Source organism: Patagioenas fasciata, chromosome 2, assembly GCF_037038585.1.
Source record: "Patagioenas fasciata isolate bPatFas1 chromosome 2, bPatFas1.hap1, whole genome shotgun sequence".
NCBI classification, from domain to species: domain Eukaryota; kingdom Metazoa; phylum Chordata; class Aves; order Columbiformes; family Columbidae; genus Patagioenas; species Patagioenas fasciata.
In genome coordinates this window covers 127,777,411-127,793,686 of record NC_092521.1, presented here as the reverse complement: position 1 = coordinate 127,793,686, position 16,276 = coordinate 127,777,411, and the positions used below count along the sequence as shown (strand labels likewise).

Genomic DNA, 16,276 nt, shown 5'->3' with positions numbered 1-16,276 from the left:
ATTATACTCAAATCACAGTATCACAGTATGTTTGGGATTGGAAGGGACCTCAAAAGATCATGTAGTCCAATCCCCCTGCTGGAGCAGGAACGCCTAGGTGAGGTCGCACAGGAATGTGTCCAGGTGGGCTTTGATATGCTATATACAAAACCAATATTGATGATCAGCCTACAAGCATTTTTCAGGGTATCTAGGAGACTATATTTATAATTATCAATACGATCACAGAGAGCACAACATGAGTGTTAAATATGGGAAGTCTCCATCCCTATAGGAGAAATAATCAAAATGTAATAATGTGGTGCAGTGTCACACTCTTTCAGCAGTCTTTTTGGGCTTCATGTTGTGTAAGACATTACAGCACAAGGTATTGCTTCCCAGGTCATACACTTGTCCCACGTAAGTGTATCACAGAGCTAACGTTTCTCAAATATTCAATCTTCGGGCCAACAGTGTGTTTTCTTGTCCCACCATTTCTTGGTTTTCCTTTCCCAGGAAATGGAAATAAATATAGTTTGAGAGACTAAATTTCACTAGAATTAGTGCCTGGAAAAAACTCAGGGATGACACCACTCATCTTACAAGCAGTGAAGTAGTAAGACATGGCAACTCAAGTGTTGATTTTTAAAGAAAGTGACACATGGTAGTTCTGGTGTTTTGCATTCTTTGCTGCTTTTTGAAGTGTGTTAGACAACACTAAAAATAGGTATGAGTGTAATTGCCAGGCATTTGTAAAGGAGCCTGTTTGTGAATGCCAAAGATATTTGAAGGTAGATACATTTTGAAAAAGTTGAGCTGTGAAAGAAGTTGAGTTGGAGTAGTTGTTTTTCCTTCATCCTACGTGTTGTTTGGGGGGATGTGAGAACAGAATGAGTGTCCATGCAAGACGCAGTACAGCACTGCCAGCAATCTTCAGCAAAGGTATGCAGCCAGCAGAAATGGTGCTGTTTCACAAAACATATGCCAGTTTTTTAAATACAGAATTTTCCTCTAAAATACAAGTGCAGCGTTTTTCTGTGTGTGTTTTGATGCTTATGAAAGCTACCAGTTGCAGATACTGGTATAGGCTCTCATACCTTTCCTGAAGTCAGTGGCACTATGATAACTTTATAGTTCTCTATTTGTTCCAAAGAGGAAGAAAACATACAGCCCTACTACATTCTTTTTCTTCAGCATAATCCTGATCTTGACAAGTCACCATCACATTTCAGAAAGACAACCTTATCCCTCTGTGCCTGCTGTCCCCATGGATGAACAGCCCCTCATGACTTAGGGGCAGCAAGTAGGACATGCTAGACCCTGGGCATTGGTGACAGTACAGAGTTCTTCACAGTGGCTGTAGCTCATGTAGACGCAACCACTTCAGCTTTCAAGTAGCTAGTTTGACCTCCAGTGATGGCACGGGAGCCAGGACAGCACCAGCTAAGTCTGCCCAGGAATACTTTAGTAGTTAGCACAGGCATCCTTTGTAGCAGCCACAAATGATGTAGTTCGAAGGGTTGTATAAGCAAGCAATGGGTAAGCTATGAGAGGGTTACCTGGAGTTTTTCACTACTCTGCTTTTGTTGAGACAGGAAAAATGATCGTGCAACAGCCCCAAGCTGTGACTGCTCACTTGCAATGTGGGGAAGGGGTCACTTAGAGCCGAAACTGGAGATTCCCCTGCAAGGCCTGTTTGGTCACCTGGGACCCAGGCTGACTCTGAACATGCCATTTTGTGGGTAAGGAGCTTATAGTCCACTACCAGTTTCCCCGAGTCATCCAACCATTTGATTCAAAGCCTCTAAACTGAAACTCTAAGTTGCAAGGCTTTTAGCATTACAGCTTCCAATATACTTCATTCTCAGTTTTGAAAATGTAGGGAATAACTGTCATGGGAAAAGAAAAAAAAAAAAAAGCAAAATGCATTTCCAGTCCGCCTCTTACTTGAAATAATTTTAGGCTTAATTAGTACTTTAGAAGATTTTTTCTTTGAAGATCTGTGATGACCAAAAAATGTTTAGTTTGTTACTGAATTAAATCTTTCTTAATCAATAAGAATTACAGGTACTTAGGTGTGAAGCATATGTTCTTTGACATATCCCAAAACACCTTAAAAAGGAGCACAGTGTACAATTCAGTATTATACCCTGCCATGTCAGATGACTCACATTGTTGCAATTCAATCATCAACAGATATTTAAAACCAAATTCCATGGACTTTCAATTGTTTATTATGCTATCTCTGAACATTATTTTTACCCATTAGTATGTCAGCCAATATTGAAATACATTTTTCACCTAATTTGGCAAGGCAATTATCTCAAATTAGGAACTCTCATCTTTTTATGTAGTTAGTTTTTAAAGGCAAAGACACTGTGTACAATCTGAATACAGTTTGTAAAATCTGAAAACCTCCACATGCAGTTTTGCTTGTCTTTGAGCCTGGCAACAACTGAGATATTGAATTTTATTAAACTGTTCAAATAAACCATTACTCTTGTACTGGTGGTGTTGTGTGCCAAATAGTAGCCTGAAGTAGAGCTGCTTGGCTCTGTTAAAACCCTGAACTAACAGGTTCATAATGAAAGCAACAATTCAAACTAAACTCTAAGAAGCATGAAAGGGCCTATGCATATCTCATAAAACCGAATATGTTCTTTCATTACTGTTCTGCGGTAACAGGGGCCACATTTTGATTCACCCTCAAAAGCGAGCACAGTATTTGCACACACAACCTCTCCATGAGGAGATTCCACAGCATGTTTAGGAAGAGTTGCATGAGAACATAAGGGACAAGAAACAAAAAAGAATAGCATGAAAATCACTCCTTGACTTTAGGGTGAATAAAAGATCAAGATCTCACTTCAGCTCTGCCTTGAAGACTTAAACAGAAGAAAATTGCATAGGCTCATGTCAGGTCTTTGCATCAGGGTGGATGCTATTCCAAAATGCAGTGCAGTTCTGCATGCCCAACAGGGAACAGTGGTATGCTGCTTAAAAAATTTGCTTCTTTGTAGGTCAGAGACAGATACATGTCTTGCCTCAGTGATGACTAATAAGATCATCAAATTAATTTTTTTTTTCCCCAGTATTCAGCTCCAGATGAATTAAAGGAATTCTTTCCATCCTGTTTTTTACTGAATCATATTATTTCTAAGATCATGATCTTCTGAAATCATATGCATACAGAAATCTTACCAACCAAATGTTTTCAACCACTCATCTCCCTCAAATTCCTGTTTATACTTGTTTTTGTAATGCTTCTGTGTGATCTAGAGAATGATATTTGTCCTAAAATGGAAAATTGAAGTACAGCTGACTCTTTCCTTACTTGTTCTCCGTGACTTTTGAAATTTATCTGTCCTCAATTTTAGACAAATAGTGCTATTTCAGAAATGTCTCATTAGTATAAACAACGATGTAGTTGATGTTATTCTCCTGACACTGTAGCCTCCACATAAAAGATCTGTCTTTACTGTGTTCATGCTGCATCACTGTAAGTACAGACAATGCATCATCACTGGACAATAATTTTACCAGATTAAGGCTGCAACTTTGCCCTCTGAGGGTTGTCTGTAAGCGGATAATACTGTGGAATTAGACAAAAAGATTTACAATGAACCTCTTTTTAATTATAATGCGTAACTAGGGAGCTTTTCAAAACGGTCCCTCTTTGAGTAATTTGAATATGTTTCTAAAAGATTTAAAGTGCTATAGGTCCAGAGGCAGAATAATATGTATTGCTATTTTTAAATGCTAGTGTAAAACCCCAGCTGCACAGCTTTTTGTGTATTCATATTTTATTAATCAGTCCATTTTAATGTCCTCACTTTTCTCCCTCTCTCATTCTCTTCCTCTAAGTCCCTGCTCAGCTGCTTCCCAGATACCATTGTAAAATTAATTCTAATTATTTCAGGCACTTTTAATATGACTATCATCACAAAACTGTTCTCTTAGCAAACCAAGCTGTTAGCTGGCAGCAGTGTTACTTGGGGACCTTGTCTCATTCTTTCCTCCAAGCAGACAAGACAGGCCAAATCCTTGGTCTAATCCTGTTTACTTATTTACAATTTAAATGAATTTAAATGAATATGCCACAGGATAATTGGCATCCTTAAAATATAATAGCAAAATAAAGAGAGTTTAAGATCCAGCTGTTTTTCAGAGAGAGAGATAACTCCGGCCATTTGGACCTTCCAGCAGCAAACCCTATGATTAGGCTCACTCCCTGCATCCAGAAAAAACCCTGCACCCATGATGAATTTCTTCTGGTCTTTCAGGTACCTGGAGCAATTATTCCCCTCCAGTTAGTGGTAAGTTTTGCCTAACATTTTCAGGTATTCCACCGAGCCTGAAAGAGTTCTTGGCAGACCACTGATTTTAAGTGGGGTTTAATGTTTATTCACGTTAAACACTGTCTGAATGACAGCCTTTAGTGCCTTTCAGCACAATAGTTAACAAGAACTCTAGTTAGAATTTGTGCACTCAATAGTTAAAAAATAGCAAAAAAAAAAAATCCGATTTTATTGACAGCCAGAAGAAAAGAGGCAATTATGCTCCAAATGTTTTTGCTTACGTGATCCCATTCTTTCATTTTACAGTTGTTCTTCTGGATCACTACATATCTATCGAGAGTCAGTAACTTCAGCTTTGGCAATTTGCCTAAACTCAGTGCCTTGTAACAAAAAAAATCCTCTGGTGGGCTTCCTTGCAGAAAATCATGCTTGTCCCACTTCCTGAAAAACAAAGAGACAGTGTTTGTGCTTTTAATTTGCCCAGCACTCCTAGTTCATTCATGGTGCTTCTCCATCCAGGTTGCACTGGCAAAGATTTATTTAACAAGGTTCATGTTGGACTGTCAGCTGTGGAATTGTCCTGAAAAAGAGAATGTTGAAGAATAGCTATGAGAATCCCAGAGTATGTTAAATCTCCATCAGCTTATTTTTCAGAGCTTAATTCGTGAGGTCCTCCCTGATGATGAGTACTGAAGAACAGTAACAAGGGGCGTATGGTATCTGATACATGTGAACAGAAGGAAATCTTCAAACATAGGAGGCGCATATATATGTTACTACAGATCATGTCATTATTCCATACTACCTATGATTACACCATAACATATTTGTGCATAAAATAATTGTCTTGCAAGACAGCTTCATGGAAGATGAAAGTTGAAAGTACACTTATTTAACAAACTGCCTGCAGGGAGAGAAAAAGAATAAGAAAAAAAAAAAAAGTAATGTTATAGTATAACAATTTTTATATAGCATTTTTCATCTTGTGAGCAAGATTTAGTTTGAAAGTAAATTGAATGTACCTTTCCATTTTATCTCACTGGAAACTAAGTGCCTAACCATGAAGGATCATTTAACTGATATATTTTGTCATACTGTTTTTTCCATAGGTATTGTTATAAGTGTCAGTCAGCAAAAGACTTCGGCACATAGCTCACCTTAGATCCTATAAAGAGTTCAGTTGAAGTCAATGGCAATACTCTCAGCATATAATACTGAGCAGATGTGTAAATACCTGCAGAATCAGTATCTTAGGCTGGCAGCTTCTCTGGGGCACATCATACTTCTCTTTCTATTAATGTAAAATATCATGTAAATGTATGGTAAAATATGCATTTGTAGTGAACATGCACAATATCCCAATGAATTTGGCTAACAGTTTTCTATATGACAATAATAGACATAATTAAAAAAACTCAACCTAAAACCTAATCAGTCAAGGTGATCATTGTGAAAGACCCAAGATGACAGAGCCTGGGTTCTTCCTGTTCTTCAAGAACAATCAAGTTCCCGTAAGTGCTCATGACATTGTACCTAAATTAAGAAATATCTTCAGTATCCTCTGAACAGTGTCTCAGGTGTCCAAGTCTCAGATGTCTGGAATGAATAGCTTTTATGTTATTATTAGTTGTTGCTGGATTACTTTTGTAAAATCTCTTTTTCTTCTTCAGGAACACAATAAATCCACTGAAGTTTCTCATTTTCTGCCCAGACAACCTGCAAACTACTTCTGAGATAGGCTGGTTGCTTCTTATATGTTCCATCATAAGCAATAATTTTTTTATGCAAACCTTTTTTTTCCGCCTAGTTGTTAAAAAATGACAGCAAGAATTATGCAATAGAGGATTTGTTTGGAAAACCTCATTTGCAGTCTGTACATACACTCAATGACACAAGCCCATTTCTTAAATAAAACTGTAGTTTAAGAGAAACCTGTGATAAATCTAAGCTGAGAAGAATATCTCAATGAGCTCAGGCTATAATACGTCCTTTTCTCTTACTCTCCAGCAACAAAAAGTATCCACAGTTTTGTGATGATAAGCATTATATGAAGCTATACTTTGTGTGCTTGTTTAGGCTGCCAGGTGCAAACATTTTGGGATCCATAATACTGTGGTTTATTCATTTTGTTTATGGATAATTTGCAGTGTCACATTATTTGTTACACTTATTAGTGGTTAATATAACACTTTCTTTTTATGAGTACATTATTCAGAGGCCATAAATCATGGAGATGTGCATCTATGCTAGTATGATGCACGTACGTGCGTTTTCTGTTCTATTGCACCAGTCTGAATTGGTTCTCTTTCATTGCTTTCCATGACTCTCTGGGTAAGAAGTTAAAAAGAAGTTATCACTAGTTATGTTAGTCTACATATAGGAACAGTTAATTCATGTTTATTCAGTAATGGTTTTCTGGATGGGGCCACTTGCACCTGCAACCACACCATTGTTGTACATGTACCTCAACGCTGAACCAATTATTTTAATTAGCCCATAGTATTTTACTCCTTGAGAAACCAAATTGTTACAGGTCTAAAGCAGTACCCAGATCCCTGCAGTACTTGAGAACTGATTAGGTGTGACACACCCAGACAATCATAGAAACAATCCATGCAAAAAAGTCCACCATCCTTGCCAATCTGAGCTAGAAAAACCTCTCCTGCTCCTGGTCTTGGCTTAATTCAGACCATCACATGTCTAAGATTATTTTCTGCATAGGCTTTGCTCTCTTACTGGCTACAGCAAAATAAATAATACATGCTTCAAGGGACGGCAAAAACTTCTGCTACAGAATATATGAGGCCAAATATCCTCTGGGAGGAGTGGAGAAGGAATTTTTCCTCACAGCTGTAGGCAGCCACTGAAGCCCTCAAGTATGCGATTTGATTATGCTCATTACCTTAATGCCAACCTGCAAATGTCTGAGTACACAGGGTGTAATTCAACCCATCTTGTTTCAGCCATAATGGAAGAAGTCGCACAAATGTGTCATTCTGGTGGATGTAGGGCTAGATAGATCACCGGGGAATCTAGCCTGATGTGACCCTCCTCTCCTCCCCTCCCTGTTTGAGGCTGCTCTGTCCATTAGAAGTTTTCCCAAAAGCTGAAGTAAAGCCCATATTTAAGAATGACAGCCAGATTTTAGGGCAAGATCAAGCAACGGTGAGTGCACCACCTCCCTTTATAAGCTCTTACAGAGTTTAATTACCTTTACTGCTAGGAAATTGCATCTGATTTCAAGGCTGATTACATCTAACCTTAAACTTCCAGTCACTGGATTTAGTTGTGCTTTTGTCAGCAAGGGTAAAAAAGCTCACTGGTATCTGTTATCATTTCCCTGGATCCTCTCAACCTTTTCTTGAGTAAGTGGAATATGTCCAGCTCTTTAAGCCTCCCATCTCAAGACTTGTGCTTGACTCGCAAAGTATTTGGACTTTCTCCAATATTTTCTTATCTTCTTTAAAATGCAGGCATCAGAATTGAACTTGATATTTTGGAAACAAGCAAGGACTATGCCAAGACCTTTCCACAGTATTGCACTGAGATGTCTTGTTAGGGATGATTATCTAGGGTAACTGCTTTTCATCATTCCCTGAGTCTCTGCTCTCTGAGATAGTGTCCATTCCTGCAGGATTTTTGTTCCCAGAGGCATTAATTTGCATTTGACTGTAGTAAAGTGAATTTAGTGTGTCGCTTGTTGGACAGTGATCATTTAGTCAATCAAATCACTGCAGAAGTAATACATCATCTTTATTTACTCTGCTAAAATACATTGTGTCTTATGCAAGCCTTTAAAACAAAGATTTTATCTCATGACCTGGAATGCTGAAAACAATCTAAAACAGTATTAGGCAAAGGCTGTTTCTGATTCTGCTGGGAAAGCTCCCCACATCGAATGAAACCTCTCCATTAAAATACTACATTTTGAAATTTGTCAGTGAGACACTTCTTAATCCTTGTAAAGAATAACCTGTTAATTCCATATAATGAAAGACTTGAAATCAAAATGTCATGTGGTATTAAGTCAATGGTCTTGCAGAAATCCAAGTATGTCCTATTAATACAGCTGCTTTTCTCATGCAGACCTGTAATCTTTCAGATAAATCTTCTAAATAACAAAAAATTCCACAACAAGTGTGTCTGACAAGACCTAACTTTCACTAACCTGTTTTGACTAGCATTAAATATATTTATTCTCTTCTTCTAATATTTAAGTATCCCAGAAATGCACACTATTTTGTAAGCAGCCGCAAGCACCGATTGCAAGTAATGGATGGTACATAGCAGAAAAACATACTTCTTTATATTTTTCTCTAAATCAGAGCTTGGTGGAGTACGAGCTGAACTAGTTGAGCTTATTTAAAACTGCTGTTTCTCTTTCAGAGCTAATGAATTATTGACAGCCTAAGGATTTTCTGTAATTTAAAACAGAAACTCTCTTCTATAATACAGTGCAAGTCTTCGCTATGTAGAAAAGGGACTACCTGCAAAACCAGTGAGGTCTTTCAAAATGACAGAACCTGACAAATACAGGAAAACAGAAGCTACTGGTACTTCTTGAAGAGTGTTTAAGGCCCAGTCTTGAAACTCTTGTGAGAGTAGTGGTGCTTAGGGATCAAGATAGTCTGCACATTGCTAGCACAGGGTATAAGTGAGATTAAGAGACACGGAAGATTTGTACCGGTCCTCTGCAAAGATGGCTTTTCTCCATTATTAATCTTCTTGGGGTAAAAGCTCATCCTGTACATGCAGAGGTAGTATCTATGGGCTGAGAGGAACATGAAGACTGTTGACACCATCAAGCCTAGAGAGACAGCAGAAGCTGTTATCCGATTTAGGAATATGGCTACAGCATGAACACCATAGTTTTTGTTGCTTTTAGTATTCCCAGGATGCAAAATTTCATGCTTTTTGCTGCTTTTGTGCCTCAGTGCAAACTACTGCTCTTGGCCCTTTGTGTGTCCTCCCATTGAGCAGCGAGTAATCCCAAGGAGAATGTGCTGCTGACATGTCTTTGCATTGTCCTCTACAAAAAAAATGACACTCTGGCCCATGAACAGAAGAAATATTCCCTCTAAATTCATAAGCACGTGCAGCTAGAGGTATGACCATTGTGAGATTTAGTTCTCTAATGTACCTACATCTAGAACATGAATTTCATACCATTATTGGCTATGATAAAAATTGATCCTCTAGGAAAAGGAATATTAGGTAATGGATAAGGAGAAGGTCACTCCATTTATCTCCACACTGGAAAAGGTGTTATTCCTTGCTGATTTTTGTACAAAGTTATTAATATCTGGGAAACCTAAAGGAATAGATGGTACCAGCTGATTCTTTAATTAAGCCACTGAAATACTACCTTCATGTTTATTAACTTTTAAGGATCCAATCCTGTAAAATCGATTATGTAGGGTTTTTTTGCATTAGAAAAAATAGCTTGTGTAAAGGTTGGTAGTACTGGGCCCTTAAATATTTATAAAAGCTTACCAAAATTATTTTATGAGGTAAACTTAAAAACTACCTGGTATCACCTACTATTTTATGTTCCGTAATTTTCATAACTAGGTGTAGATACTAGCAGTTCCTTTCTTATCTGAGGGCAGCCAAATGATCTTATCCTTTATACTCCTTCCTAACAGAGGACTAATCCTTTCACTTCTACTTATGTAAAATGGTCATGCGATGCCAATAAGCTAATGATCACAACTGCTAGTGGGTTTGTTCATGGAGCTAAGTCTCTTCCACCTAGAATAATCTATTTTTTCTACTGCACACACAACCAACTGAGTTGGGGGCACAACATTAGCTGTATGTCAGTTCTTCAAAATCTGTGGCATTTTTAACAACAAGTAGCTGTGCATCCCTTCACAGTAATTTTCCTCAGAAAAAAATACTTTACTCTCCTTTTCAAAGATATACTAAACACTCACTAATTTCAACTTCAGTTATAGATGCTTAGCTGTTCTCAGGAGTCTTTGAATCCAAACCTGCAAACTGGATACTTCTGTGCAGCTGGCCAAAAAACTTTTTACAACCTGTAATTTCAATAACAAAAATAAATATTTCTGTGTTTTGTGAGTTTTTTTTTTTTCTTAACACAAGCAATCACACTTAAATCAATAGGATGAATAGCATCATGGCTAATGCACTAAGTCAAGTCATGAAGGCTAAGATCAGTCTTCCTTTATATTGTTATGATATTTAACTATGCAAATGCTTCATTCCACAAAGCAAAACTAGAGGTTCAGTTTTAAAGGGAAATTACCACGTAGAAGACATCCATTTTCATCTAATCAAATAAAAGTTTTTTTTTTCTTTTACTGTTGAGCCAAATGAAAAGCAGATCTGATAATATTCTTTTTCATAAAAAAAATATTTAACAGCAGCAAGTCACTACAAGGAGGTTTGCAATGTTTGTCATATGAATATTAGTATCATGAGTGTGAGCAAACAGGTTCATCCACCCTGAGTGTCAGATATCTACATACAGAATAGTGAAAATATAAACACAAGCTGAATTTGAAGAAATGGCTCCTGCATATTAGGTTTTGGATTCTCAGCAATGATTGATATTTTTCCACTGCTTTAAAATAATGAGTCAGTTTCAGTTAAAGGAAAACAGCTCACAAAGCCTGAAAATCATTTCCCATTGCAAATAATGCAGGTCTGGCAGTCCAGTAATGGCCTCTTCTGGTCACTGACTTTGTGACATGATCCAACACATTGTAAACAGGAACGTATGCTCACATACTAAGTTTTCATGTTTTAACTGATTATGTCTTCAAAGCTGGGTTGAGTCAGTCAGTGTGAGGAATGTGTAAGGAACTGACGAAAGTGATTTTTATCAAGGTTCTTCATATTCACTATTTCCCTTTATACTAATAAAGATATAAAACGATAGGCATACATAAAAGCGTTCATAAGCCAACTTGCAAATATTCTTAGGAGAAAAAAAATCAGGTTTTGATATAATACAAAGGCCTGGTCCTAAATTATCTTGCTAATATGATTCAGACAGATTACTCAGAGAGGTAAGCATTTCCTTGGGTAGAAACTCCCAGGACTGAAGTTTAATGATGGAAAATGGCATTTAGCAGCGTATCAATTGTGTGGTTTTCCTTCTTGCTACCCCTGACCTGAAAAAGACCACCTATCTGTGGCCATAGCAGTGGTCCTTGTGACCCACCAGTTTCTTTTTAACAATGGCCTATATGGAGATAATATTTCTAAAACCCTTCTGTCGAGGTGCTTTCAACTGAACACAGGCAAGAGAATCCTTTGCTGCACAAAGTAAACAGAAAGTTTACTTTGCAGAGCCAGAGTAGAAAAGCGCACAATAGAGAAAGCATGTCTGAGTGAGAGAGGCAACCAACTGGTGATGCTCCTTCTAGCCTGTATTTTGACAGTCCATGCAACTGCTGCAACATAGCACATTTCACAGGAGCAACTCTCAAAAGTTAGAGATAAATGTCACCCTGGCAAGAATCAAGGTAAACCCAAAGCAGGAGCTGAATCACAGGTTCTACTCAAGACCAGTTCAAAGGGTTGGTTGGGTGCAAATTAAGTTCAACCTATTGTAGCAAAACCTGTGCAGTAGCAACTTTGCCAAATCAAGTAGTATACACTAGCACTAGTACCTTTTCGTTCAGATTGGTGTTAACTATTAATCTTACTCATGTTTTGCTGGGCAACCTGGGCAGAGGCAGGATCACCCTCTGACCGGGGCCGGTGGGCAGGGGTCTCCCTCGGCCGCCGGCGCGGGCGTCTGCGCACATTCCCGCGCACCAGTCTGCGCCGGGGCGGCCCCTGGCTCTGCCCCTAGAGCCGGGGGTGAGAGCCAAAATCTATGCCGGGGAGGTACGGGCAGCATCACTCTCCCGGAGGGGGCAGCTCCCCGCTGTGCTGTGGGAGCGAGAGGGGAGTCTCCTCCTTCCCTCCCTCCCCGCCCCGCTCTCTCCTCCCTCCTTCCTTCTCTGCCAGCCTGCAGCCGCAGCGCAGGGGCAGGAGGGAGCGGCGGCGCGGCAGGCAGAGCCGCCCGGCCCGCGTCCGGCGGAGGCAGCAGGGCGGGCGGGCTGGCGGTGGCTGCCCCCGGGCCCCGCTGCCCCGGCCGCGCCGCCGGCAGGCTCCGCCCGTCGCTCCCATGGCGCGGCGGCTCCGCGCCAGGTGAGGCTGCGCTGCCTGTTGCGCCGCTGGGGCGCCGGCTGAGCCGCGCCGAGCAGAGCTCAGCCGAGCCGAGCCGCCGGCAGCGGCACGCCGCGAAGTTTTGCGGGAGGCTCCGCTCCGCGATGTGAGTTGCGGGGCTCCGCGGTCGTGCTGGGGAGGGGCGGTAGCGCCGGGAGGAAACTCGACGGGGAAGGAGGGAGGTAGGCGGTCAGCGTTGTTGCTGAAGGTGTACCGCCGTGCCGTGCCACCTTGTCCAGCGCAGATCGGCGAAAACCTGCGGAGATACTCCCTCCTCCGGCCCGTGCTGCGAGCCCCCAGTGCCCCGTGAATGCAGGGGGGCAACGAGGCTGGGGCTCCGCCAAGGCAGCTGGGGGGTGGGGAGGGAATCAAGGGGCGGGCGGAGGCTGCGAGGAGGGGGGCTGTCAACCACCTTGTTCGGGAGGAAGGGAGAGATTTGAGACCCGCATCCACCCGATCCCGTAGTGGAGCAGCATCAGAAAACAGGGAGGGAAAAAAAGCGCCCCCCATATGTCTGTGTTTTTGAGGCGCCTGGCCGCTGCGCTCCCGGACCGTGTGCGGGGCGGGCTACCGGAGGTCGCGCTGATCAGCATGCAGGCGGCGGCCGGGGCGCGGAGCGGGGCGCGGGGCTGGCGGGGAAGGGGGAGGCGGAGGCGGGGAGCCGTGGGAAGACGCCGTGTGTGTTGCCGTTGGATTTTTCCACTTTGAGACCTACCAGGACTAGTTGCCACGGAGCAGGCAGCGGTGGCGGTGATGGGGAGGAGAAGGCTCCCTCTGAACGCGAGCAACAAATGGGCAGCGGGCGGCAGCCGGGCTGCAGGGGCAGCGGCGGTGCCTGCTGTGCCCGGGTGAGCTGCATCTTCCCCGCCGCCCGGTTAAGCACCAAGCGGGACCGTAGCGGGGGGCGCTGGGGCTCTCCGGATGCCAAGGGCAGCCCCCCGGGGCGAGCTGGGCGGGCTCAGTCTTGACGGGGTCCGCCCGCCCCGCGGCCCGAGCCGGGGGTCCCGCGGCGGCGTAGGTACCGCGGTGGCCGGGCGGCCCGATCAGGGCACGGCGCCGACCTTAGAGCCCTCACAGAAATGTCATGATCGCTGGCAGTGAGCGAGTCCTGGGTACTCTATGTGTGTGGTATTCCTTGAGCTCTGGAAACTGCGGGCTCTTCTCTCGCCTTTCTGGCGATCTACGATGTCCAGAATTTCCCCTCTCCAAAAATTTGGAAGCTGCCTCGGATGTGTCAATGGGAATTTTTTTTCCCTCTTGGCTTCTACCTTCAGACATTAGAAGATTGTAAGAGTATCTGTTAGAAAATCGCGAAGAGATTCAGGGTGCTGCTTATCGCCCAGTCAGTCTTCCTGAATATCCCTAGACAGCAGAAATTGTGTGATTACAGAATAAAACCAGCCAAATAACTTGAAAAGCATGAATAAACTAACCACTTTAGAAGTCAGAATGAAAACCAGGCAAACAACATTTAGTGCTCCTTTCAAAGAACTGAGCCCAGAGGTATTTACATATATATGAAAATGACAAAATAAGCTAATGCTTTTGAGATGATTGTACTTATTTTAAAAAATAATAACCATGAGAAAATGTTACGGAATTGACAAGGAAAGGAGAACGAGTATGTTTAGAGCTGAAAACTCTGCCTGTTCTGAATGCTGAAAAATAACAATTTCTTCTTGTGGCAATCTGTCTAATAATGTGTACTTTTAAATTGCAAGGTGTGTGTCATGCCCTACTGAAAGCAGTAGCTTGAAGGCTTTGATATAGAGCACCACAGCGTTCATATGGCTTACCCATTGATATTATTCTTAGTAATTTAATTAAAACGGACAGGCACACAATGGGCTTCTCATTTGATTTAGAGGGAAAGAAAATATTTAAGCTGTAGAATGAATGAATTTGTACAACCTTTGCCATGTTCAGAGTCCAATTTTTCAAGGTTAGTTTCTAAATAATAAAATTGCTTGGAATTAATTATAACAGTGTGATTGCTTAGCTGATTCTACAGTCCTTACTTGTGCAAGTTGCCATGGGTTTCTATGGGATTACTCCTACAGGTAATATTCTGACAACTCAAAATAGCAGCATAGGGCCTGTTGTCAGTTCTAGCATATGGAACAATGTGGGGATGTGCCTGTTGGCACTAACCAGAGCTCTTTGACTTTGGTAGGAGAAGAACTTGAGGTTAAGTCCAGACCTCACATTTTTCGGCTATTGCTGATTGGGTCACTGAACCTGGATCTTGCTTTCCCTGTGATCTGCTGTAAAATTGGCATCAACTTCAGTCCAACTAAGATGAGCTCCTCTGGGTGATTGTAGTTTTCCATTGCCTTGGGGTGAGCTGAAGCTGCTCGGCATCTTGGAGATCAGGGCCTGAGTTGATGAGATAGAAGAGTGTATCTGCAACTATCAAGAATCAATGTGTGTGTTTTGCCTTAAATGAGAGATTAATTGAAAACAAAGTATCATTTAATAGGCATACAAGTTCCTGATCTGGATCCAGTCCTGTGCTAGTGAAGTCCATTAGAGCTTTGCTACAGATAAGCAGAATAGCAAGACTTAATTTAAGGATACATTTGTGATTTGTCTCTTCCTTGTGCTTAACAAGGTCCATATTTCAAATCTTTTAGGAGATAGGAATCTCTTCCTGCTCACACTGGAGCTGCATTAGAGTAGCTTCAGAGCAAAGACATGACATGTCAGCTCAAGAAATAACCTGCAAGCAGTAGAACTGAAATTTATAAAATTCAGCCTTACTCAGAAGTGCTAACTTGAGTGTCTCAACCCAAAGAAGATGTACTGCTGTATTATAAAACCACCTCTAGATGTTCAGTTAAATAATAAGGCACTTCTGAATCTTGCTTTTAAAGGTATTTGCTGTCACTTCACTGGGAATATACTTATGAGTAACACAAGGTATACATGGCTCACTGGCAGGAAGGTTTTAAACTTTTTAATGAAATGAATAATTTAAGCAACCAGGAATATGTGTAGATATTTTTGTTGGTACCGTTTCAGTTAATCAGAAGATGGACTAAGGGAGGTACTTTGTCTCAGAGCAGAATATTGCATTTACAAGATTTACATTGTTGTCATGTGTAGGCATGGTCTTTGGATCAACCCTCACTTGAGAATGCAGATTTAATTAGTGTTCTGCAGCTAGCAAAATAATTATTATAATTTTGCTTCATCCAATAAAATTTGTTAGTGACTTTAGAGAAAACTCTTATGGAGCTATGACATTTAGAAACAGAACAGAACCTTATTTTACCATGATGGTATTCTGAGCCAAGAATAAATTATTTGAGTTCATGGAATATGTAGCACTTTCCTTGGCTTGTTTGTCCAAGTCTTTTATTTTATTTACTAAAAGTAACCTGCAGAAAGTGCAGTTTTGCTAGAGCACTTCAGTGCTGATATGAACAAAATGGCAATATGTCTGCAGAAACTACAAGCAATAAGAATGGCAGGAACTTCTCAGCACATTCAATAGGTATTTTTAAATGGATTACAGTCTGTAAATACATGCATGAATGAGGTGTGCCTTCTGCTTGTAAATCCAATGTGCTATGGGTGAAGTAGCATCAAATTTGGAGTTGTTCTGGTGAATTTAAATTTTTGCTTCTAGTTTTAATCCAGCTCTTTTCCTAAAGTAGTTTCTGTGTTTCTGGCGTTCTGGTGCAGTTTGTCAGTCTGGATGTACAGCGGGCATGTGGGCACATCCCAGGGAAAAAAGCAGGATGATGGGGTATCGGTTTTACTCGTGGCTTCATCGATGCTCAAACAATTGCCAAACCCACTGCGGAGGA

At 41.2% G+C, this 16,276-nt stretch overlaps 1 protein-coding gene and 1 long non-coding RNA gene across 3 annotated transcripts in view; one reads left to right on the top strand and one right to left on the bottom strand.

The window, feature by feature from the left end:
* Window positions 1-4,487: 4,487 nt before the first annotated feature.
* Window positions 4,488-13,332, bottom strand: LOC139827266 (uncharacterized). Its single transcript, XR_011737710.1, has 2 exons — window positions 13,180-13,332; window positions 4,488-4,857 (listed from the first exon to the last, which is right to left on the bottom strand). It is a non-coding gene; the product is annotated as an uncharacterized lncRNA (long non-coding RNA).
* LRRC3B (leucine rich repeat containing 3B) overlaps window positions 12,295-16,276 on the top strand; it is a 50,928-nt gene continuing 46,946 nt past the window's right edge. The window contains exon 1 of one of the 2 annotated variants that reach the window (XM_065831510.2): window positions 12,295-12,446. The gene's annotated coding sequence lies outside the window, so the exon portion shown is untranslated. Of the gene's footprint in view, window positions 12,571-16,276 lie in introns of both variants that reach the window. The other variant, XM_065831509.2, reaches the window with a different exon arrangement.